This window comes from Macaca fascicularis, chromosome 17 (assembly GCF_037993035.2).
Source record: "Macaca fascicularis isolate 582-1 chromosome 17, T2T-MFA8v1.1".
Lineage (NCBI taxonomy): Eukaryota > Metazoa > Chordata > Mammalia > Primates > Cercopithecidae > Macaca > Macaca fascicularis.
In genome coordinates, this window is record NC_088391.1 from 85,451,004 (window position 1) to 85,475,021 (window position 24,018).

Below are 24,018 nucleotides of genomic sequence, written 5' to 3' on the forward strand. Positions count from 1 at the left end.
GAACTTTTCTTCTTTTTCTGTAAGTGGGAGGCCATGCAGTATGGTGGATAGGAGGTCAGCTGTGGAGAGCCTGCCTGGGTACAAATCCTGGGTCCCCATCTCCTGGCTGTGGCAGTCACTGGTGCTGTTCTCTCAAATATTTCCATATATTTTCTCCTGGGAAGAACTGACATCTCCCCCACACCACCACCCCCTCCCCCGATACGCACAGAGGAGTGTGACCATGTGACCCATTCTGGCCAGTAAAATAAAAGAGGTAAAGCCAGTGTGTGATTTTCAGCCTGGCCCCAAAGTGGACAATGTGGAGCAAAGCCCCCTGACAACCATAATGGGCATGCAGCATGAGTGAGAAATAAATGCTTGTCTTAAGCCACTTCGATTTCAGGAGTGTTATCTTAGCATAACTTAGCCTACCCTGACTGATACATGGGCTCTGGGCCAGTTACTTGACATTGCTAAATCTCAGACTTCTTATACATAAAATAGAATCATAATAGCACCCATCTTCTAGGACTGCTGTGAGAATCAAGTGGGAGAGTTAATGCCTACAAAGTCTTAACACAGTGCCTGGTTTATTAAGTGAGTGCTCAAAAATGTTATCTACTATGATCACTATACCATAAGCTCCACTGGGTCAGGAATCACGTGCCTGACACTCAATAGCAATTTGTGGCTATTGACCAGGCACTCAATAGCAATTTGTTGAAGAATCAAATTAAGTCATTCTTGACAAGGAGCATCAGTGACACCTACCACACTATTGCTAATCTGATGAATAATATTCGGTTGTAATCTTACTCATGGCAGCGTCCTCCTTGAAACTCCCCCTTTGTTTTCTAAGATATTCCTCCTGGCTGATTTCCTCCTAGATCTCTGGCCTCTCCTCAATCCCTTTTCCAGTTCCTCTTTCTACTCGCTTACTATCAACGGCATTCTCCAGAGTTATGTCTTTGGCCCTCTTCACATCAGAGTCACTGGATGGCTCTACAAAGTCTTAATGCCCAGCTCCCTCCTGCAGGTATCCTGATATAATTGGACTAGGGTGCATCACAGGCATCAGGATATTTAATGTGATAACCACATCAGAAAGTAAAAAAAAAAAAACAACAGGTAAAATTAATTTGAGTAATATATTTAACCCACTATATCCAAAGTATCATTGTGATACTTTGTGATCGTCCTGTGTAGCCAAAGTGGAGAGTTAATGCCCTGCACCTGAACTGTCCACCACAATGACCAAATAAGACAATTAAGCATTTGCATTGTGGTGAGTCCAAACTGAGGTGTGCTGTTAGTGTAAAATACATACAAGGTTTCAAAGACTCCTATGAGGAAAAGCATGTGAAGTTGACTCATTCTTAATTTTCATACTGAGCACATGTTGAAACAATGATACTTTGGATGTAGTGGGTTAAATATATTACTCAAATTAATTTTACCTGTTTTTTTTTTTTTTTTACTTTCTGATGTGGTTATCAGGAAATTTTAAATTACATATGTGGCTTATGTTATATTTCTAGTAGACAGAGCTGCTTTAGACACTCCTGCTGTGTGGTGCCATCTTTCTCATGGCTTTTGCCACTGTACATTATGATCCACAAATATGCTTCTCCAGCACCTACTTCTTTTTGAGCTCCAAGCTCACACATCCAACCCAAACACACATCTTCCACAAAATTGGCTCTTCCTCCTCCTGGTGCTGCCTGTGGAGCATCAACATCTACTTGTTCACCAGACAAAAGCCTGCAATTCCTTCCACTTCTCCACATTTTCCCCCGACCACATGGATCACCTCCTGCGCACTCTACTTCCTAAATATTTCTCAAAACTCTGCATTGCTCTTCATTCCCACTGTTTCTGTCCTCATTGGCTTTCAGTGGTCTATCTTCCCTCTAATTTATTGTAGACACCTAGCAAGAGATGGATCATTTCAAAATGCAAATCTCTTCTGTTTAAAAATGCTTTCATGGCACCAATGGACTTGAGGATAAAATCTAAAGTCCTAACAATGTCTATGAGGCCTTTCCTGATAAGGTGCTTACCATTCTCTCCCCTATTCCCACCTGAGAAATGGGGGCTGCCCTACCCCTCCAGCTACATTGAATTGCTGATTCTTCCAATACACCCTGCTCTCTCAGGACCCTGGATCTTTGGACAAACTGCTCTCTTCCTGGAAGGCTCTTCCTGTTCCCCTGCACCTACACAACTTTCTTTCTCAATCTCTCTCTCTCTTTTTTTTTTTTTTTTCTTTTGAGATGGAGTCTCACCATCACCCAGGCTGCAGTGCAGTGGCATGATCTTGGCTTACTGCAACCTCCACCTCCTGGGTTCAAGCGATTCTTGCACCTCAGCCTCCCAAGTAGCTGGGACTACAGGCGCGTGCCACTACACCTGGCTAATTTGTGTATTATTTGTAGAGACAGGGTTTTACCATGTTGGCCAGGCTGGTCTCAAACTCCTGACCTCAAGTGATCCACCTGCCTCGGCCTCCCAAAGTGCTAGGATTACAGGCGTGAGCCACCGCGCCCAGCCTCATAACTTTCATCATTCAGGACTCCCAGCTTGCTCTCCATGAAAACTTCCCCAGCCACCCCCTCCCTCAGACTAAAGAAGAAACTCTTTCTTACCCCACTCCATGTTCTCATACCATAGGTGTATTGTCACCTCCCACTGTACACCTCAATGCCCAGCACTGTCTCTGTGTGTGTGTGTGTGTGTGTGTGTGTGTGTGTGTTTTAAGAGATGGGGCTCTTGCCGTGTCACTCAGGCTGGAGAGCAATGGTGCAATCATAGCTCACTGCAGCCTCCAATTCCGGGGCTCAAACAATACTTCCCCCTCCACCTCCTGAGTAGCTGGGACCACAAGTGCGTGACGCCACGCCTGGCCTTTTATTGCCCTTTTACTTTGTCTACTCCCACTAGACCATAAGATTTTTAAAAGCAGTAGCCCTTCCTGACTTGCCTTTGTATCCCCAGTGCCTCACCGAGTACCGGATACAGCATAATAATAACAACAGCGGCCGGGCGCAGTGGCTCAAGCCTGTAATCCCAGCACTTTGGGAGGCCGAGGCGGGCGGATCACGAGGTCAGGAGATCGAGACCATCCTGGCTAACACGGTGAAACCCCATCTCTACTAAAAAGGCAAAAAATTAGCTGGGCGAGGTGGCGGGCGCCTGTAGTCCCAGCTACTCGGGAGGCTGAGGCAGGAGAATGGCATAAACCTGGGAGGCGAAGCTTGCAGTGAGCTGAGATTCGGCCACTGCACTCCAGCCTGGGCGACAGAGTGAGACTCTGTCTCAAAAAAAAAAAAATAAATAATAATAATAATAATGATAACAACAACAACAATAATAACAACGTTAATAATAGCAGCAGGGATTGAGCAGTTACTACATGTCAGAAACTGCTCTCTGCTTCACATGGATTGCATCTTTTAATAATAACTTTCTAGAAGTATATTGAGATAATAAAATTTGAGCATGGCCTAGGACTGTGCTAAACACCACAAGACACACTAAGGAGCAGGTTCTCTAATCTGAAGAAATCGGAAATATCATCAAGTAACAAAAATAGTGCACGATTCTTTCAGGCAAAACTACCACCCAGCGAAAGACATTCAGATAACTTCTAATTTGTTAAAGGAAGAGTTGTTCTTGCCATTTAAAAATAAAAGTATGTCAACAGGAATTATAATTATTATGAACAGTTGAAAAGCCAGAAGTGAGAAAAAACTACACTACAAACTATTTCGTGAAACACATAGTGTGGCATGACTGTGTTCACCAAAACATTGACTAAGTACGGAATGTTTCTGTTCAGTCTTGAATAATCCCTGTTAGTTCATCAATTCAACAAATCTATGTAATATTTATAATACAACATGCCAATTAATAGGTTTCTCATATATATACATATATATGTGTGTGTATATATATATATACACACACACACATGCATACACCCCTATGTGTATTTATGTGAAAATACACAGGAGCTAGAAAAGAAACACATGAAATATTTAAAACAACAAAGCCAAACTAAGTATTCAGACCCATTAGAACTTCAGAGTAGGAAGAGATTAGTGAGGATCATTGTAGCCAGGGGAGCCTTCATACAAGTAACAAGATTTGAAGAGGAAGCTGTGGAAGGCTGAATATACAGAAGGTAGAAAGAAGGGCTTTCCAGGCAGCAGAAATAGCATGAGCAAAAGCATGAGTGAGGCCATGAACATTTTCAGAGAACATGCCATTGTATTAAGTCAAAGTCTCACCCATGTCTTTAAAGACACAAAGGGCTGGTTTCTTCATTTCTCCTGATTCGTGTCTGTGCTTTTGTGTCACTCGTGATGCTGGGTGAAAGAAGGTGCCTCTCTGATGTGTGCTAGTCATTCCCAAGGCGACAGTTCTGTCAGAGATAAAAATAAGGACGCATCCTTTTTTATCTCCTTTGAGATGCTAACAGGCTACTTTCCAGATCGCATTCCAGTCTACAGTTGGTTAGCAGATGTGTGTACTGGTTCCACCTGGGCATATAAATGACTCTCTCCACTCAAAGTGCTTTGTAGAGCACAAGAATTTATCGTGTGGAGAGGTAACTATGGTCTGTTACAGTTTTATTGGTGTCTGTGGAATAATCCTGAGCTTAGAGTAAATTTTAGCACACCAAGCAATTTATATAACAACCAACCTCCAATTATCTAATTTTCAGAAACAGTATATGAAACAATGGGCAGCATTTGTTAGGCACTTACTATACCTCTGAGATTTGGCAGGGAATGTTCTGTTACAGGGAGACAAAACAAGCAGGGAGCAGCCAGAGGTCCACACACTAGGGCTAGGCAGGCTCTAAAGACTCTACTCGGTTCCCAGAGAGTCAGGCTGGGAGATGGCCTTTAGATAAAGATAGATACTGCCAGGCATGGTGGGTCATGCCTGTAATCACAGCACTTTGGGAGGCCAAGGTGGGTGGATCACTTAAGGTCAGGAGTTCGAGACTAGCCTGACCAACATGGTGAAATACCATCTCTACTAAAATACAAAAATTAGCCAGGCATGGTGGTGGGCGCCTGTATTCTCAGCTATTGAGGGAGGCTGAGGCAACAGAATGACTTAAACCCAGGAGGCAGAAGTTGCAGTGAGCCAAGATTGTGCCATTGCACTCCAGTCTGGGCAACAGGAGTGAAACTCTGTCTCAAAAAAAAAAAAAAAGATAGATATCTATCTCTTTTCTTGATTTAGATGTAAAAGGTCAGGGATTGGAGATGGTGCAGCCAGAACATTGAGACTAGGATCATGGGCTGTGCATTTGGGCTTTCCAGAGATGGAAAGCAAAAGCCAACGACACTTAGCTCTGAGTAGAAGACCTAGCTGCCTACTGTGCCGAGAACATCACCACTTCCATCCTAATGAAATATGGAAAGAGTGCAGATGTGACGTCATAACAACAGTACAAGGAAGGGGAGGTGGCAAAATACGAATTTCCTCACAGAGGAACAGGGGGTGGGTATCGATGAGGTTCACTACATCTGACTTGAAGCAGCCTTTCTGAACCCCGTCCTCTTGTTTCCCCTTCCTGCCCTGAGAGGCTGTACTGACCATTGCAGAGTCTGAGAGGAGTAAGCAAAGTTAGCAGCTAGTAAGTAAAGCGAGCAGCCTTGGCTGGGCTGAGCGACAGGAAGGTTGTGTGTGTTCAGAGGCTGCTGCAGCACAAGGTAAGACGTGTGGCCCAGACTCCAGGGCAGTGTCAGAAGAGGCTGCACTTACATGCAAAAGCTGAACAGGAGTTAACCAGGCAGAGTGAGGAGCACATGGGCAAAGGGACCAGCAGGAAGAAAGGCAGGGATGTGAGAAAGGCTGGGCCTTTCGATTCCCTCAACATGGCTACAGGGCAGGGTGGGAAGGGGGAAGACAAAAGATGGACGTGGAGACCTAGCCTTGCATGGCAGGCAAAGGAGCCTGCAAATTAGACTGGAGACAGTGAGGCGCTCGGTAGCATAATTAGAGCTGTATTTTAGAAAGACTACTCTGATGACAGGATGGAAAAAGTTAACTAGGTTTGTTAGGGACTGACAAATGTTTGTACCCCCTACTTCTTGCCCAAATGCATATGCTGAAAACTCTAAACCCCAATGTGATGGTATTAGCAGGTGAGGCCTTTGTGAGATAATTAGGTCACGAGGGTAGAGCCCTCATGAATAGGATTCGTGCCCTTAGAAAAGAGATTGCAGAGGAATCTCTAACCCTCTCTCTACCTTGTGAGGACACAACCAGAAGATGGCAGTCTATGAACCAGGAAGAGGACTCTGGGCAGAACCCAACCATGTTGGTGTCTTGATCTTGGACTTCCAGCCTCCAGAACTGTAATAAATAAATGTCTGTTGTTTATAAGCCTCCTGGTCTATGGTACTCGGCTGTAGCAGCCCCAACTGACTAAGACAGAGTTCAAGGGGGATACAGAAGGCAGTAAAATTAGTAAGGAAACTGCTGCAATAATCCAAGTACTAAATAAACAAGGTTCTAAACCAAATTGGCAACAGTGGGGAATGAAGAGGACGGGATAGATTCAAACTGCAACAAGGAGGTACAAAAGAATACACAGAATTTGCAAACCATTGGATGTGGAAGGTGAGGAACAGGAGAAGTAAAGTAAACCCCATGGTTAAGGCTTAGCTAACTGAGTAGCTGGTAATGCCACTTACCAAATACTGAATCAGTACTTGTCAGTGCTAAGCTGCTATATGTATTCCAAGCATGATGGGTTCTAATACAAGGAAGTAGAGGCTTACAAAACCTCAAGGAGGGCTTGGAGTGGTTTTCAGAAGTGCTACAGCTGCTGTTCAGAAAAAGAGAAGCTTCTTTGAATCTTAAGAACTTCTAGAAAGCTTGGACCTCAGCTTAGAGCAGCAATGCAGGTCATCTCCAAGAAGCCACTGCAGCTGTCTACACTGCCTACAGCACTGTAGTAGATACTCACCTGGGAATTCAGCTAGAGAATGGAAAGTTGAGTTGGGGTAGGCGACATGATCTCCAAGGAAGATGTTTGATACACACATCCAGATAACAAGGGAGAGTTCTGAACTAGGACAGATTTGAGAGTCATGGGGCTTATAAATGGAATCACCCAGAGAGAACATAGGCAGAAAAGTGAGAAAGAACAGGACAGTATCCACAGGAGTCCAAATAAGACAATGATAAGCAGCAACTCAAGCTTCTTGATGCTGCCCCACCTCCACCCCCACCCACCCTCTAACTTTAGGAGCTCCTTTGTCTCGTGGTGAGAAGCCAGATTCAGGTGGTCCCAGTGCAAGCCCTCAGCCTCATGTTCTCTAGCGCATGACCAGGGCTATATATGGAAGAGGTGGCATATGGATTGAGTGTGCCTGGCAGATATTGTAAGCCTGAATTTGCTCCAAGTAGGAAAAATGATGGTCAAGTGCAGGTGGGTAGGAAGGAAAACTTCTGGCAGAATTAAGGCTTTAGGAAGAAAGATACAAATCAGGTAGGCTATTTTCTATATTAAATTTCAACCCTTGCTATAACTGCTGCCCAGAAGAGAAGTACGTCTGGTGAAAATCACATGGTTCAAGCTAAGTGAAATAAACAATTTTTCTTTGTGCTAAAGATTTCATGGTTTTTCTCATTTGCAATGGGGGAAAAAAACTTTTTAAGAGAATAAATCATTAAGAGACAGCCTGCTATGGTTTTGGACATTTGTCCCATCTAAAATTCATGTTGAAATTTAATCCCCAGTGTGACATTACCGAAAGGGAGGGTCCTTAAGAAGTGATCAGGTCATGAGAGCTCTGCCTTCATGAATGGATTAATTCATGTATGAATGAATGGATTCGTGGGTTATCATGGGAATGAGACTGATGGCTTTATAAGAAGAGGAACAGATACTTGAGTCCACCCACCCTCACCATGTGATGCCCTGTGCCAGCTTGGGCCTCTGCCGTGAGTTCCCACCACCAAGAAGGTCCTCACCAAATGTAGCCTCTCAACCTTGGACTTCTCAGCCCCTACAACTGTAAAAACTAAATTCCTTTTCTTTACAAATTACTGAGTTTCAAGTATTCTGTTATAAGCAACAGAAAATAGACTAAGACACAACCACATTTCCTAACCAAGTAATTTACAAGATTGTTCAAGGAAAGTCAAAACCAATTTCAAAAGTGTGTTCTACAAAACAAGTTTGTACAAAGATACATTATTGCAAATAATGCACCTCAAGGCATACTAATTATGTAGTTTCTAACATTTCCCCCCAAATATGGTAATTTCCTAAATATAAGAGGGTAAGCAAAGTAAGGGATTGAGGAGAATTATATAGGTTAGAAATGATTTTCTGGCAATTTCTCTTCCATCCTTTTTATTTATTCCACCCAACAACATCTTTTCATTTCTGTCTCCTAACATCTGATCACTTTTACTCACTATCCAAAGACTGACAATTAACCTCAACAATTTTTGCCATTTTCCAATGAGGGTTCAAGGTCCATGTTGACACTCACCCAATATCCCGGACCTTCATCTTCTTGACTTCATTTCTAGTGAATTACTCCTTTTCTCTACCTCAGATACCACCCTCATGGTCTCATTCTTGACTCTCGTCACCCGAAACTGTGTCATTTTCAAAAATGAGACTTCTAAAATTTATAACATGTAAATATCCACCTCTGTGACCACACCCTCACATCCTTTCAGTTCCCTTGCTCAAGCATTCTGTAACAGGCTGAATAATGCTACCCAAAGACAGCAAGTCCTAAGTCCTGTAAACGTTGCCTTATATGGCAAAGACTTTGCATATTCAATTAAATTCTGGATCTTGAGATGGGGAGAGTATCCTTGGATTATCCCAGTGGGCCCTAGATGAAATCACAAGTGTCCTTAAATGAGATATGCAGAGAGAGATTTAACACAGACAGAAGACAGAAGTCAATGTGAACACAGAGGCAAAGATTGGAATGACACAACCACAAGCCAAAGAATGCTAGTAGCAAAATAAATTGACTAATTAATTAGATTTAAAAAATTTTAAAAGAATGCTGATAGCCACCAGAAGTTAGAAGAGGCAAGGAATGAATTCTCCCTACTAGAGCCTCAAAGGAAAGCATGGTCCCCACTGATTTCACCCCATTGAAGATGATTTCAGGGCCAGACACAGTGGCTCACACCTCAAATCCCAGCACTTTGAGCAGCCGAGGTGGGAGGATCACTTGAGTCCAGAAGTTCAAGACCGGTCTGGGCAATAAAAGAAAAAAGAAAAGAGAAAAGAAAGAAAGAAGGAAGGAGGGAAGGAAGGAAGGAAGGAAGGAAGGAAGGAAGGAAGGAAGGAAGGAAGGAAGGAAGGAAGGAAGGAAGGAAGGAAGGAAGGAAAAAGAAAAGATAGGGAAGGAGGGAGGGAGGGAGGGAGGGGAGGGGAGAGGAAGGGAGTGGAGGAGAGGGAAGGATTAAAGAATGACTTCTGTTGTAGTTTGTTATAGCAGCCACAGAAAACTAACGCATACTTGTGCCGCAAGCATTATTCAGTTCCACAACTTATCTGCTTTCTTGCTGCCCTCTTCTCCTCCTACTTGACTTCACTTCCTTTCTTATCCATCCTAAGTTCCATTGTCCATCATTACTATGTTGCAAATATTCATAATTCCCTTGTTCCTCCCTCCTCACTGTCATCAGTGAGCCCCACCATTGGTCGTCTTTGTGTCAGCAACTGGCAACTAAGTGTTGTTTAAAAAAACAATTATACAACCAGGAAGATTGATACCACCCAAAACTGACATCTGGGAACCTCAGCTGAACCCTCCACACTGCTTACCCTCAGCCATGTTCTAGACTATATGTATATCGCTGTCAACTCAACATGGGAGTCACAGAGGCACTTTAAATATAATGTATCCAAAACTTTTCTCATGATCTCACTCTCCAAACCTACTTCTCCATGTTCCACAGCTCAGAAAATGGCCCTAATACTGTCCAGTTATTCATGTCAGAATCCTTGACATTTTTCTTCCCTCATCCCTTGGCCAATCCATCATCAAATTCTGTTGATTTTAGTGCCTCAAAGTTTCTTAAACCTGTTCACATTTCTCCACTTTTTACCAATGTAATGTTCAATTCACTGTCATCAATTGTCTGAGCTGGGACAATAGCCTCTGTACACATCTCTGCATCCATTCTTGCTTTCCTCCTGTTCATTTGTCATGAGCAGAGTTATTGTTTAAAATACAAGTTTAATCATTTTGACTCTCTGCTTAAAATTGAGTATCTGAATAGATTCCAGTTCTTCATAGATGTCCCAAATCCTTATCATGGACTCCAGCCCTGCTTCATGATTTGGCCTCTTCTCTCTTTGGCCTCATTTTGATTTGTGCTTTTTCTTCATCCCTTTAAGCTGCACCCTTGCTGGCCTTATCTCAATTCTTAGAATGCATCAAGTTCTTTCCAGCTCCAGGACCTTTGCCTACACTCTTCTATTTGGATGGAATGTTCTTTCTTCCTTGCCCCACCCACCATTGCCCCCTCCACCTAACCTGGTTATTTCTTATTCCTCCTTTAAATTCCAGCACAAATGTCACCTTCTCATGGAAATCTCTACCACCTCCCTGTCTAGGTCACATCTGCTAATGATATCCTCCTAAGGCCCTCCTATGCTTCACCTTTATGGCACATACCCAAGTGAAATTGTGAACTACTTGGGTAGTTATTTGATTCATTTAATGTATCTCATTTTCCTAGGTTATAATTTCTATAAGGTCTGGAGCCTTGTCTATCTCATTCCTGGTGACTCTCCAGCACCTAGAACAGTGTTTGGGCCCTACTAGGTAGGTGAGTGCTTATTCAATTTTGGATGGAATGGAAAACTTAGGAGCTTGGGAGTTATAAAAGATGAGTAAGACCTGGTTTTGTACCCAAGGAGTTTGCATTTGGATACTTGTTCAAATCTCATTTCATCTAACCCCATATCAGAAAAAAGAAATGACTGTTTATCAAGAAGCATATTGAGATGAGTACCTAAGCAATTTAAAAAGGGTTATTTCAGCATGGCCACTATAAAATTATGTGGGGTTTACACTGCACAAGGAAACGGTGCCAGGAGGTGGGTTAGGAGCTTCAATCCAACAATGCTCAGCTTTCCCAGCTACACATCAGTAGGGACTGTATCTGCTGAAGATGTCCTTTTTCTTTTTCTTTTTAATTTTTTTTATTATACTTTAAGTTCTAGGGTACATGTGCACAACATGCAGGTTTGTTACATATGTATACATGTGCCCTGTTGGTGTGCTGCACCCATTAACTTGTCATTTACATTAGATATATTTCCTAATGCTATCCCTCCCCACCTCCCCCCACCCCACGACAGGCCCCAGTGTGTGATGTTCCCCTTCCTGTGTCCAAGTGTTCTCATTGTTCAGTTCCCACCTGTGAGTGAGAACATGCGGTGTTTGGTTTTCTGTTCTTGTGATAGTTTGCTGAGAATGATGGTTTCCAGCTGCATCCATGTCCCTACAAAGGACATGAACTCATCCTTTTTTGTAGCTGCATAGTACTCCATGGTGTATATGTGCCACATTTTCTTAATCCAATCTGTCATTGATGGACATTTGGGTTGGTTCCAAGTCTTTGCTATTGTGGATAGTGCCACAATAAACATATGTGTGCATGTGTCTTTATAGCAGCATGATTTATAATCCTTTGGGTATATACCCAGTAATGGGATGGCTGGGTCAAATGGTATTTCTAGTTCTAGATCCTTGAGAAATCACCACACTGTCTTCCACAATGGTTGAACTAGTTTGCAGTCCCAACAACAGTGTAAAAACGTTCCTATTTCTCCACATCCTCTCCAGCACCTGTTGTTTCCTGACTTTTTAATGATCACCATTCTAACTGGTGTGAGATGGTATCTCATTGTGGTTTTGATTTGCATTTCTCTGATGGTGAGTGATGATGAGCATTTTTTCATGTGTCTGTTGGCTGCATAAATGTCTTCTTTTGAGAAGTGTCTGTTCATATGCTTTGCCCACTTTTTGATGGGGTTGTTTGTTTTTTTCTTGCAAATTTGTTTGAGTTCTTTGTAGGTTCTGGATATTAGCCCTTTGTCAGATAAGTAGATTGCAAAAATTTTCTCCTATTCTGTAGGTTGCCTGTTTACTCTGCTGTTAGTTTCTTTTGCTGTGCAGAAGCTCTTTAGTTTAATTAGATCCCATTTGTCAATTTTGGCTTTTGTTGCCATTGCTTTTGGTGTTTTAGACATGAAGTCCTTGCCCATGCCTATGTCCTGAGTGGTACTGCCTAGGTTTTCTTCTAGGGTTTTTATGGTTTTAGGTCCTTTTTCTAACTTGTGCAAAGGTATGGTAGAGGCCAGTGGTTGCCTTGATTCACATTCCAAACATGTGGGTCCTGGGTGATTTTGGTGGTGCTTAAAGAAATGCAATAGCCTAAAATTCAGACAGGTAGTAGTAGAACCCAGAAAAAGCCCCAGGTTTGAGAGATGTCCATTATTCTACTATTATGCTACTCAAACAGTTAACTATGAGGGAGAACTGACGAGAAGGTCTAAATACGTATTGAGTTCTAAGGTAGCAATTAAGGACATCTAATAGAATCTTTAAGTGGTCCCTATCTGACTTTAAGATGTCTCTCTGAGGTCAAGAAGGGTCAAACAGAGCCTCAAAACACAAATCTTGCTATTTAACATTCTCAATAATCTCAGTGTTAGCCCCTCAATAGCTTTCAGATATTATACCATTTGCTGCAAAATTAAAATTAGAGTCAATACGAGTACTCAGTATGCAAAACAATTCAAGGCTCTATTTCAGCATGAAGTTCCATTTAAGCTGTAGGAATAAAGAGAAAAGACAACCCTTTGTTCTCTTTATTTCACAATCCTGCAAATGGCCTCTTAGTCAAAATAGCTCCTCTAATCTTTAAGTTTTAATTAGCTGCCCACAATTCATAAAATATCAGGAATTAAAATGCTGATACCTCATTCTCCTGAGAAATGGCACACAATTAACCTCTTTTTTCTGGTCAAAGGCAGAAATTGAGAAAGGGTAATGACAAAATTAATCTATTCTGATGGCAAGGCCTGCCATCGGGCTGGAAAACAGCATCCGACCCTGCGTCGAAGGGGAAAGCAATCTCCAGCATGTCGAGGAGCCTCAGATCAGTTGTGGCTTTTGTATTCATGGTGAGTTCTGTCACAAAATATGTGAGCCACAAATATCTTACAAAAATATTAAATGATTCCCCAGGAAGAATCAACCTAGCCTGCCTTCCTTTCTCTCTAAAAAAAGGTATACACAGAGGCTTTAAATGGTCAGAAGCTCCGGCTTTCTAGCAAGGTGGGTAGAGAAAAAAAGGGACTAAGAAACTCCCACCTTCCTGGCACGATCCCCAGACCAAAACATATGCTGGGCAGTAGTAAAGTCATATGGAGTTTCTGGGACCAAGTTTATACCTTTCTATAATAATTAGTCCCCAGAAAACATAGATTCTGCTTTTATTCCCTAATGGTAAATCACATGGTAAATATTTAAGCAGAATTAGCCATATCCATTTAAACTCAGTTGAAAGCTCATAGGACAGAATAAAGCCCAGTACTGAGTAGGTAAAGATATTTCAATGGAGGCTGTCAGTGAAGACAAAGGCAGACCTAAGTAGCCCAGTATTTAGAAGGTAAAGATGTTTCAACAGTGGTTCTCAATGAAGACAAAGGCAGACCTGGGTAATAGGATGGTGGCTGTGGAGTCCATCTGCCTGGTTTCAAATGCCAGCTTGGGAACTTACTAGTTGTGTGATCTAGGGCAACTTGCTTAACCCCTCTGAGTTTCTGCTACATATCTCTAAAACAGGGACAAAAATCTGTGTTGTAAGGATAACAGAGAGAATGTGTATAACATGCTTAGCTCAGTACCTGGCACTTTATGAGTGCTTGTTAAAGTTAGCTACTATTATTTTCAATAGAGGAACCTAAATATTTTTAATGAGTTTAAAGAAAGAAGAATATATTTTCATATTAAGAACCCTACAGTGGCCGGGCAAGGTGGCTCACGCCTGTATTCCCAGCACTTTGGGAGGCTGAGGTGGGCGGATCACCTGAGGTCAGGAGTTCAAGACCAGCCTGCCAATGGGGTGAACCCCCATTTCTGCTAAAAATACAAAAACTAGCCAGTTGTGGTGGTGCGTGCCTGTAGTCCCAGCTACTCGAGAGGCTGAGTCAGGAGAATCGCTTGAACCTGGAAGGTGGAGGTTGCAGTGAGCCGAGATCACGCCATTGCACTCCACCCTGAGCAACAGAGCAAGACTCTGTTTAAAAAAAAAAAAAAAAAACTTTAGTAATTTCAATTGCTGCTTTTGTTGTTGTTGTTAACAGCTTTATTAAGATATAATTCACAAACCATAAGATTCACTCATTTTAAGTATACAATTTGATGGCTTTTAGTATGTTCAAAGAGTTGTGCAACCATCACCACAATTTTAGAACATTTGTATTATTATAGAAAGAAGCCCTGTACCTAATACCTAACATGTCCCAATCCCTCCATTCCTCCTAGCCATAAACTTTCTGTGTCTATCGATTTACCTGTTCTGGACATTTCATATCAATGGACCCATATAATACATAGTCTCTTAGGACGAGCTTTTTTCACTTAGCCCAGTGTCTTCAAGGCTCACCCATGTTGTAGCATGTATCAAGACTTACTGCTTTTATTGATGAATTATATCCTATTGTATGGTGTGATCATTAATACTGTCAACTTGATTGAATTGAAGGATGCAAAGTATTGATCCCCTAGGTGTGTCTGTGAGGGTGCTGCCAAAGGAGATTAACATTTGAGTCACTGGGCTGGGAAAGGCAGACTCACACTTATCTGACTGAGAACAATCTAATCAGCTGCCAGCATGGCTAGAATATAAGCAGGCAGAAAAATGTGAAAGGAGAGACTGGCCTAGCCTCCCAGCCTACATCGTTCTCCCATGCTGGATGCTTCCTGCCCTCGAACATCAGACTCCAAGTTCTTCAGTTTTGGAAACTCAGACTGGCTCTCTTTGCTCCTCAGCCTGCAGACGGCCTATTGTAGGACCTTGTGATCATGTGAGTTAATACCAAATTCCCCTTAATATTATATACATATAAATTAAATTCTGTCCCTCTAGAGAACCCTAATAAATATGGGTATAGTACATTTTGCTTAACCATTGCTATTATTTTTAGATTCATTGTGAATTCGATGCTAAGTTATAAAAATACAGTAAGATGTAGTCCCAACTTTCATCCCTGTGGAGCTGCTTTGAAGCCTACAGGGTATGTTGACATACACAATTTCATTTGAACACGAGCAATTTCATTTGCAGCTCATCATGATCCTGGGTGACAGGTGTCATTTTACACGTCAGAGATGAGTCCAGACAACTAAGAGTCTTACTTAGCAAAGGTTATATAGCCATACAGTTACTGGCACAGCCAGAACTCAAACTCAGGCCTTCTGAATTGAGTCTGTGTTTTTCCTGGTATAGCCAAGCTGCAGAAGCATTAACCATGCAGTGGTGAGTGTGTGAAGACTGATGGTGTTAGCATACGTGTTTTACATCTGGGAGGAAGTTGAGAGTAGATAAAAGTCATTTACCATTACCTCCATTTGCTCCCAACATGCAATCACCAGAGAATATATAGCCAGTAGAAGGAGGCCTGGGCTCTCCAACCTCAAAGCAAGAGTATCACAGTTTCTACTGGGGATGACCCACTCCTTGGGGAAGCAAATCAACCATTCCTTTGTTAAATGTTTTTGGTAGTGAAAGCAGCTCCATCTTGGGATGCTAATCAGCCATACTGACATCTGATTAACCTGAGTTCCAGGAATGCCTCTAAGATTTTTATTTTATCTTTTGTTTCTTGTATAAGAGCATGTACTTAAAGTAAATCTTGTCCTTAAGTCAAGACAACTTTGACCATAAATCCTCCCCTTAGGAAGATTCACAGTGCCTTCTTACCTTTCCCTGGGGGGTAGACTTCAATTGTCCTACATGCCCCTCTCCTGTAGTATATAAGCCCTGAGTCTAGGGGGTAGTAGTACCGCTATCCACCATCTAGTCTTGCGGTTACCTGAGTCACAGACGTGGCCTCTGTACATAAGTCCCTATTCAATGTTTCTGTCTAGGAAACAATCTCTTTCTTTGGCCTCTCAGCTTCCTCAGACTTTGGGATAGATTTGCACAGACCTGCTCACCGTGGAACAGTGTTCTGACTTCATATCTCCCTGGCTAAATCTCTACTCAAGGTTTCACAACTACGCCATTCCTAAGCAGCACCATTCTGATCAGAGACACTCTTGCCCTGCCCTAATGGGGGAGAAATGAGACTCTTGTCCTGTATTTACACCCCCAGGTAAGCCCCCAACACCTTTCTTAAAATGTATACAATAGCGTGCTTAAATTTCCCTGCTCCCTGGACTGGAAAGAAATGACCCAAAATTCTGAGGACTCCATTTTTATTTTTATTTTTATTTTTTACCATTTTGCATTTCCCCCAAGCCCAAATCTAAGTAATTTGCTAACAATAACCATGCATGCACCCAGTTAAGTGCAAACGTATATATGACATCTGGAAACTACTTTGGGAGAGAAAGAAGAAAAATGGGATTTGCAGTTCATCTGTGAACTTGAATTCAGTAAAATGAGCTAATACCTCCCTTTTTATATCAGGACAAAATGATCTCCATCCATACTGTTTCATCCCGAAAAAAGCTGTGGTTGCAACTCAAGCCCATCTATGACTGGGGCGTAGAACATAACAATACATTCTAGGTAGCTCCACTTCTCTCAGAAGCTGTGGTAAACCCAAAACAAGCTCCTGACAGGTGCAGGAAACTCAGTGGGCTGTGGCATCTTCAGAATGGCTGAAGAATGAAAAGCAGCACTGACAAGGATGCCAGGGAGCAGGCTGTGGTTACCGCCTTATGTCTGCTCAAGATGCCCTGCATGTGACTACAGGGCATCCTGGACCCAGGACAGCCTATGACCATCGCCACAGGCCGCCTGCCTGTAGCCATGCTGGGCCAGCCCAGACCCTCCCTGGTGGTAATCCCCTCTGCCACTGGCCTGGAGACCCTTTAGATAGGCGGGCTCAGAGTCCTGTGCGAGGAGGTGGGAAAGTGTGAGCAGAGCCAGTGATCGGGTGCTGGCTGCTTTGTGATTCTCCTTCCATGAAAAGAGAGATTTTGTTGCATTTTGTGCTCATGTGCAGAGGGGCTTGCTGTCTTCCCCCAGAATTAATAGGGTCTTTTCTTGGTTCAACCTTAGGGGTTGTTTCTGAAGAACCCCAGCAGGGTTTTGTTGTGGGTTGAAGTGTGCCCTCGTGCCCCCAAATTTCAGATGTTGAAGTCCTGAGTCCCAGTACCTAAGAATGTGACCCTCCTTAGAAACAGGGTTTCAAATGTAACCAGTTAAGATGAGGTCACGAGGGTAGGCCCTAATCCAATATGATCAGTACCGATTCTATTAATCAAAGGGGAAATTTGGATACAGATATGAACACAGAGAGAATACCATGTGAAGATGAAGACCAATCAGGTAATGCATCTACACGCCAAGAAACACCAAAGCTTGCCGGGAAACTAGCAAAAGATAGGGAACAGATTCTTCCTGACATCCCTGAGAAGAAACCAGCCCCTGAGATCTTGGTCTTAGACTTTGAGCCTCCAGCACTGTGAGGTGATACATTTCTTTTCTGGTTTTTGTTTGTTTGTTTGTTTGTTTGTTTTGAGATGGAGTTTCCCTCTTGTTGCCCAAGCTAGAGTACAATGGCGCAGTCTCGGCTCACTGCAACTTCTATCTCCTGGGTTCAAGTGATTCTTCTGCTTTAGCCTCCCGAGTAGCTGGGATTACAGGCACGCAACACCATGCCTGGCTAAGTTTTTGTGTTTTTAGTAGAGATGGGTTTCACCACATTGGTTAGGCTGGTTTCAAACTCCTGACCTCAGGTGATCTGCCTGCCTCAGCCTCCCAACGTGCTGGAATTACAGGCCTGAGGCACCGCGCCTGGCCAAGGTGATACATTTCTGATGTTTAGGCCACTCGGTTTGTGGCACTTTGTTATGGCAGCCCTGGCAAACAAATACAGGCTCCAACCCTTGGTGTAGGAATTACTTCCCATCTTTCTTCTGTCTTTCCCTCACATCACAGAGACACCCTGTCTCCTTCATTGCAGTCTTATCACAGGGGGAGGGGGTGCTCCCTTTGCCTTTGCAGGAGTTTGTGCCTCAGTGGATTGTGTCATATTAAACGTAACTCTTGAGGCCTCTGCACAGCTAAGATTACTGAAAAGATTTTTCTTTTAATAAATTTTCTCAGCTGTGCATGGTGGCTGATGCCTATAATCCCAGCCCTTTGGGAGGCCAAGGTAGGAAGGGGAAGATTGCTTTAGTCCAGTAGTTTAATACCAGCCTGGGCAACATAGTGAGACTCTGTCTCTACAAAAACTAAAAATTAGCCAGGCACGGTGGTGCCATGAATCTTTCTACTAGGAGTTTGCTTCTGCTAGTTGACCACACAAATGTTTGGTTTGGCTGCGTCAACGTGTTGCTTCTGTAAACTGCTCTTCATCTGAGCCCAAAGGCCATGATGATTATAGCTACAAATTGGTCAGCACTACTTCATTCAAAGTCCAATTTGATGAAGACACTGAATTCTGGCCACATGTGCTGTCTTTAGGGCTTTTGACTCATGGGGCATGATTATCTACAGCAAGCTGACAGAACTATGGGGTATATGGCTCCTGGGTCCCAACTATGAGTGCTATCATGGCAACAGCCAAATCAGCACTTACTGTATGCCCACTCATTTGGTTAACACACATCTACTGAGTCAGTACTGGAGTCAGGCCCTGTGGGATGCCCTGGAGCTGCAGTGATGAATAATGCACAACTCCTGTCTTTGAGCAATTGAGAACCAGATTAAAGACATTAAAAAGCCAGCACAAAGAATTTCCCGGCTGCGCGCGGTGGCTCAAGCCTGTAATCCCAGCACTTTGGGAGGCCAAGGCAGGTGGATCACGAGGTCAGGAGATCGAGACCATCCTGGTTAACACGGTGAAACCCCATCTCTACTAAAAATACAAAAAGAAATTAGCCGGGCGTGGTGGTAGACGCCTGTAGTCCCAGCTACTCCAGAGGCTGAGGCAGGAGAATGGCGTGAACCCAGGAGGCTGAGCTTGCAGTGAGCCGAGATCACGCCACTGCACTCCAGCCTGGGTGACAGAGTGAGACTCCATCTCAAAAAAAAAAAAAAAAAAAAAAAAGAATTTCCCAAACTGTATTTGAGTAACACGGATATTCTGAGATATTAAAAGGCAATTCCGTGGCCAAGGTGAGAGGATCGCTTGAGTATGGAGTTCAAGACCAGCCTGGGCAACACAGCAAGACCCTTTTCTCTACAAAACATTAAAAAATTAGCTGGGCACGGTGGCATGCACGTGTAGTTACTCAGGAGGCTGAGGTGGGAGGATTGCTTGAGGCTAGGAGTTCAAGGCTGCAGTAAGCTATGATTGCACCACTGCACACTGGCCCAGGTAACAGAGCAAGACCTAGTCTTAAAAATAAATAATTAGGGGCGCTTCCAAGATGGCCAAATAGGAACAGCTCCAGTCTGCAGTTCCCAGTAAGACTGATGCAAAAAAATGGGTGATTTCTGCATTTCCAACTGAGGTACCTCGTCCATCTCACTGGGACTGGTTGGACAGTGGCTGCAGCCCACGGAGGGCAAGCTGAAGCAGGGCAGGGCATCGCCTCACCCAGGAAGCACAAGGGGCAGGTGATTTCCCTTTCCTAGCCAAGGGAAGCCATGAGAGACTGTACTTGGAGAAACGGTACACTTCTGACCAAATACTGCGCTTTTCCCACAGTCTTAGCAACCCGCAGACCAGAAGATACCCTCCTGTGCCTGGCTCAGTGGGTGCCACGCCCATGGAGCCTTGCCCACTGCTAGCACAGCAGTCTGAGATGCACCTGCAACAGTGCAGCTTGACTGGGGGAGGGGCATCTGCCATTGCTGAGGCTTGAGTAGCTCACAGTGTAAACAAAGAGGCCAGGAAGCATGAACTGGGTGGAGCCCACTGCAGCTCAGCAAGGCCTACTGCCTCTATGGATTCCACCTCTGCGGGGAGGGCATAGTAGAACAAAAGGCAGCAAACAGCTTCTGCAGATTTAAATGTCTCTGTCTCACAGCTCTGAAGACAGCAGTGGTTCTCTCAGCATGGCGTTCGAGCTCCAGGAACAGAAAGACTGGCTCCTCAAGCAGGTCCCTGACCCCTCTGTAACCTGATTGGGAAACACCTCCCAGTAGGGGCCGAAATACACCTCAAGCAGGCGGGTGTCCCTCTGGGACAAAGCTTCCAGAGGAAGGATCAGGCAGCAATATTTGCTGTTCTGCAGCCTCCGCTGGTGATACCCAGGCAAACAGAGTCTGGAGTGGAACTCCAGCAAACTCCAACAGACCTGCAGCTTAGGGGTCTGACTGTTAGAAGGAAAACAAACAGAAAGGAATAGCATCAACATCAACAAAAAGGACATCCACAACAAAACCCCATCTGTAGGTCACCAACATCAAAGACCAAAGGTAGATAAAACCACAAAGATGGGGAGAAACCAGAGCAGAAAAGCTGAAAATTCCAAAAAACAGAGCACTCTTCTCCTCCAAAGGATCACAGCTCCTCGCCAGCAAGGAAACAAAACTGGACAAAGCATGAATTTGACAAGGTGACAGAAGTAGGCTTCAGAAGGTCGGTAATAACAAACTTCTCCGAGCTAAGGGAGCATGTTCTAACCCACCACAAAGAAGCTAAAAACCTTGTAAAAGGGTTAGATGAATGGCTAACTAGAATAAACAGTGTAGAGAAAACCAAAAATGACATGATGAAGCGGAAAACCATGGCACAAGAAGTTCAGGATGCATGCACAAGTTTGAGTAGCCGATTCAATCAAGTGGAAGAAAGGATATCAGTGATTGAAGATCAAATTAATGAAATCAAGTGAGAAGACAAGATTAGAGAAAAAAGAGTGAAAAGAAACAAACAAAGCCTCCAAGAAATATGGGACTATGTGAAAAGACCAAATCTACATTTGACTGGTGACTGGTGTACCTGAAAGTGACAGGGAGAATGGAACCAAGCTGGAAAACACTCTTCAGGATATCATCCAGGAGAACTTCCCTAACCTAGCAAAGCAGGCCAACATTCAAATTCAGGAAATAAAGAGAACACCACAAAGATACTCCTTGAGAAGAGCAACCCCAAGACACATAATTGTCAGATTCACCAAGGTTGAAATGAAGGAAAAAATGTTAAGGGCAGTCAGAGAGAAAGGTCAGGTTATCCACAAAGAGAAGCCCATCAGACTAACAGCGGATCTCTCGGCAGAAACCCTACAAGCCAGAAGAGAGTGGGGGCCAATATTCAACATTCTTAAAGAAAACAAATTTCAACCCAGAATCTCATATCCAGCCAAACTAAGCTTCACAAGTGAAGGAGAAATAAAATCCTTTACAAATAAGCAAATGCTGAGAGATTTTGTCACCACCAGACCTGCCTTACAAGAGCTCCTGAAGGAAGCATTAAACATGGAAAGGAACAACGAGTACCAGCCACTGCAAAAACAGGGCAAATTGTAAAGACTATCGACACTATGAAGAAACCACATCAATTAATGGGCAAAATAACAGCTATCATCATAATGACAGGATCAAATTTACACATAACAATGTTAATCTTAAATGTAAAGGGGCTAAATGCTCCAATTAAAAGACACAGACTGGCAAATTGGATAAAGAGTCAAGACTCATCAGTGTGCTGTATTCAGGACACCCATCTCACATGCAGAGATACCCATAGGCTCAAAATAAAGGGATGGAGGAAGATCTACCAAGCAAATGGAAAGCAAGATAAAGCAGGGTTTGCAATCCTAGTCTCTGATAAAACAGACTTTAAACCAACAAACATCAAAAGAGACAAAGAAGGCCACTACATAATGGCAAAGGGATCAATTCACCAAGAAGAGCTAACTATCCTAAATATATATGCACCCAATACAGGAGCACCCAGATTCATAAAGCAAGTCCTTAGAGACCTACAAAGAGACTTAGACTCCCATACAATAATAATAGGAGACTTTAACACCCCACTGTCAATATTAGACAGATCAATGAGACAGAATGTTAACAAGGATATCCAGGACTTGAACTCAGCTCTGGACCAAGTGGACCTAATAGACATCTGCGGAACTCTACACCCCAAATCAACAGATTATACATTCTTCGCAGCACCACATTGCACTTATTCTAAAATTGACCACATAATTGGTAGTAAAACACTCCTCAGCAAATGTAAAAGAACAGAAATCACAACAAACTGTCTCTCAGACCACAGGGTAATCAAATTAGAACTCAGGATTAATAAACTCACTCAAAACTGCACAACTGCATGAAAACTGAACAACCTACTTCTGAATGACTACTGGGTAAATAAAAAAAAATGAATGCAGAAATAAAGATGTTCTTTGAAACCAATGAGAACAAAGACACAACATACTAGAATCTCTGAGTCACATTTAAAGCAGTGTGTAGGGGAAAATTTATAGCACTAAATGCCCACAAGAGAAAGCAGGAAAGATCTAAAATCAACACCCTAACATCACAATTAAAAGAACTAGAGAAGCAAGAGCAAACAAAGTCAAAAGCTAGCAGAAGGCAAGAAATAACTAAGATCAGAGCAGAACTGAAGGAGATAGAGACACAAAAAACCCTTCAAAAAACCAATGAATCCAGGAGCTGGTTTTTTGAAGAGATCAACAAAAGTGATAGACTGCTAGCAAGATTAATAAAGAAGAAAAGAGAGAAGAATCAAGTAGATGCAATAAAAATGATAAAGGGGATATCACCACAGAAATACAAACTACCATCAGAGAATACTATAACCATCTCTACACAAATAAACTGGAAAATCTAGAAGAAATGGATAAATTCCTAGACACACACAGCCTCCCAAGACTAAACTAGGAAGAAGCTGAATCTCTGAATAGACCAATAACAGGTTCTGAAATGGAGGCAATAATTAATAGCCTACCAACCAAAAAAAGTCCAGGACCAGATGGATTCACAGCCGAATTCTACCAGAGGTACAAAGAGGAGCTGGTACCATTCCTTCTGAAACTATTCTAATCAATAAAAAAAGAGGGAATCCTCCCTAACTCATTTTGGTTCCATTTGATACCAAAGACTGGTAAGACACCACAAAAAAAAGAGAATTTTAGGACAATATCCGTGAGGAACATTGATGCAAAAATCCTCAATAAAATACTGGCAAACCGAATCCAGCAGCACATCAAAAAGCTTATCCACCACGATCAAGTTGGCTTCATCCCTGGGATGCAATTCTGGTTCAACATATGCAAATCAATAAACGTAATCCATCACATAAACAGAACCAACGACAAAAACACATGATTATCTCAATAGATGCAGAAAAGGCCTTCAACAAAATTCAGCAGCCCTTCATGCTAAAAACTCTCAATAAACTAGGTATTGATGGAGCTATTTATGACAAACCCACAGCCAATATCACACAGAATGGGTAAAAACTGGAAGCATTCCCTTTGAAAACTGGCACAACACAAGGATGCCCTCTCTCACCACTCCTATTCAACATAGGGTTGGAAGTTCTAGCTAGGGCGATCAGGCAAGAGAAATAAATAAAGGGTATTCAATTAGGAAAACAGGAAGTTAAACTGTCTCTGTTTGCAGATGACATGATTGTATATTTAGAAAACCCCATTGTCTCAGCCCAAAATCTCCTTAAGCTGATAAGCAACTTCAGCAAAGTCTCAAGATACAAAATCAATGTGCAAAAATCACAAGCATTCCTGTACACCAATAATAGTCAAACAGAGAGCCAAGTCATGAGTGATCTCCCATTCATAATTACTACAAAGAGAATAAAATACCTAGGAATCCAACTTACAAGGGATGTTA

At 42.8% G+C, this 24,018-nt stretch overlaps 1 protein-coding gene across 2 annotated transcripts in view; it reads right to left on the minus strand.

Annotated features, from left to right (window-relative positions):
* DCT (dopachrome tautomerase) overlaps nucleotides 1-24,018 on the minus strand; it is a 118,786-nt gene that overhangs the window by 77,638 nt on the left and 17,130 nt on the right. Inside the window, exon 2 of one of the 2 annotated variants that reach the window (XM_074021259.1) lies at nucleotides 4,272-4,405. The exons of the other annotated variant lie outside the window; for it this stretch is intronic. The gene's annotated coding sequence lies outside the window, so the exon portion shown is untranslated. The remainder of the gene's footprint in view (nucleotides 1-4,271; nucleotides 4,406-24,018) is intronic. 2 annotated transcript variants of the gene reach the window in all.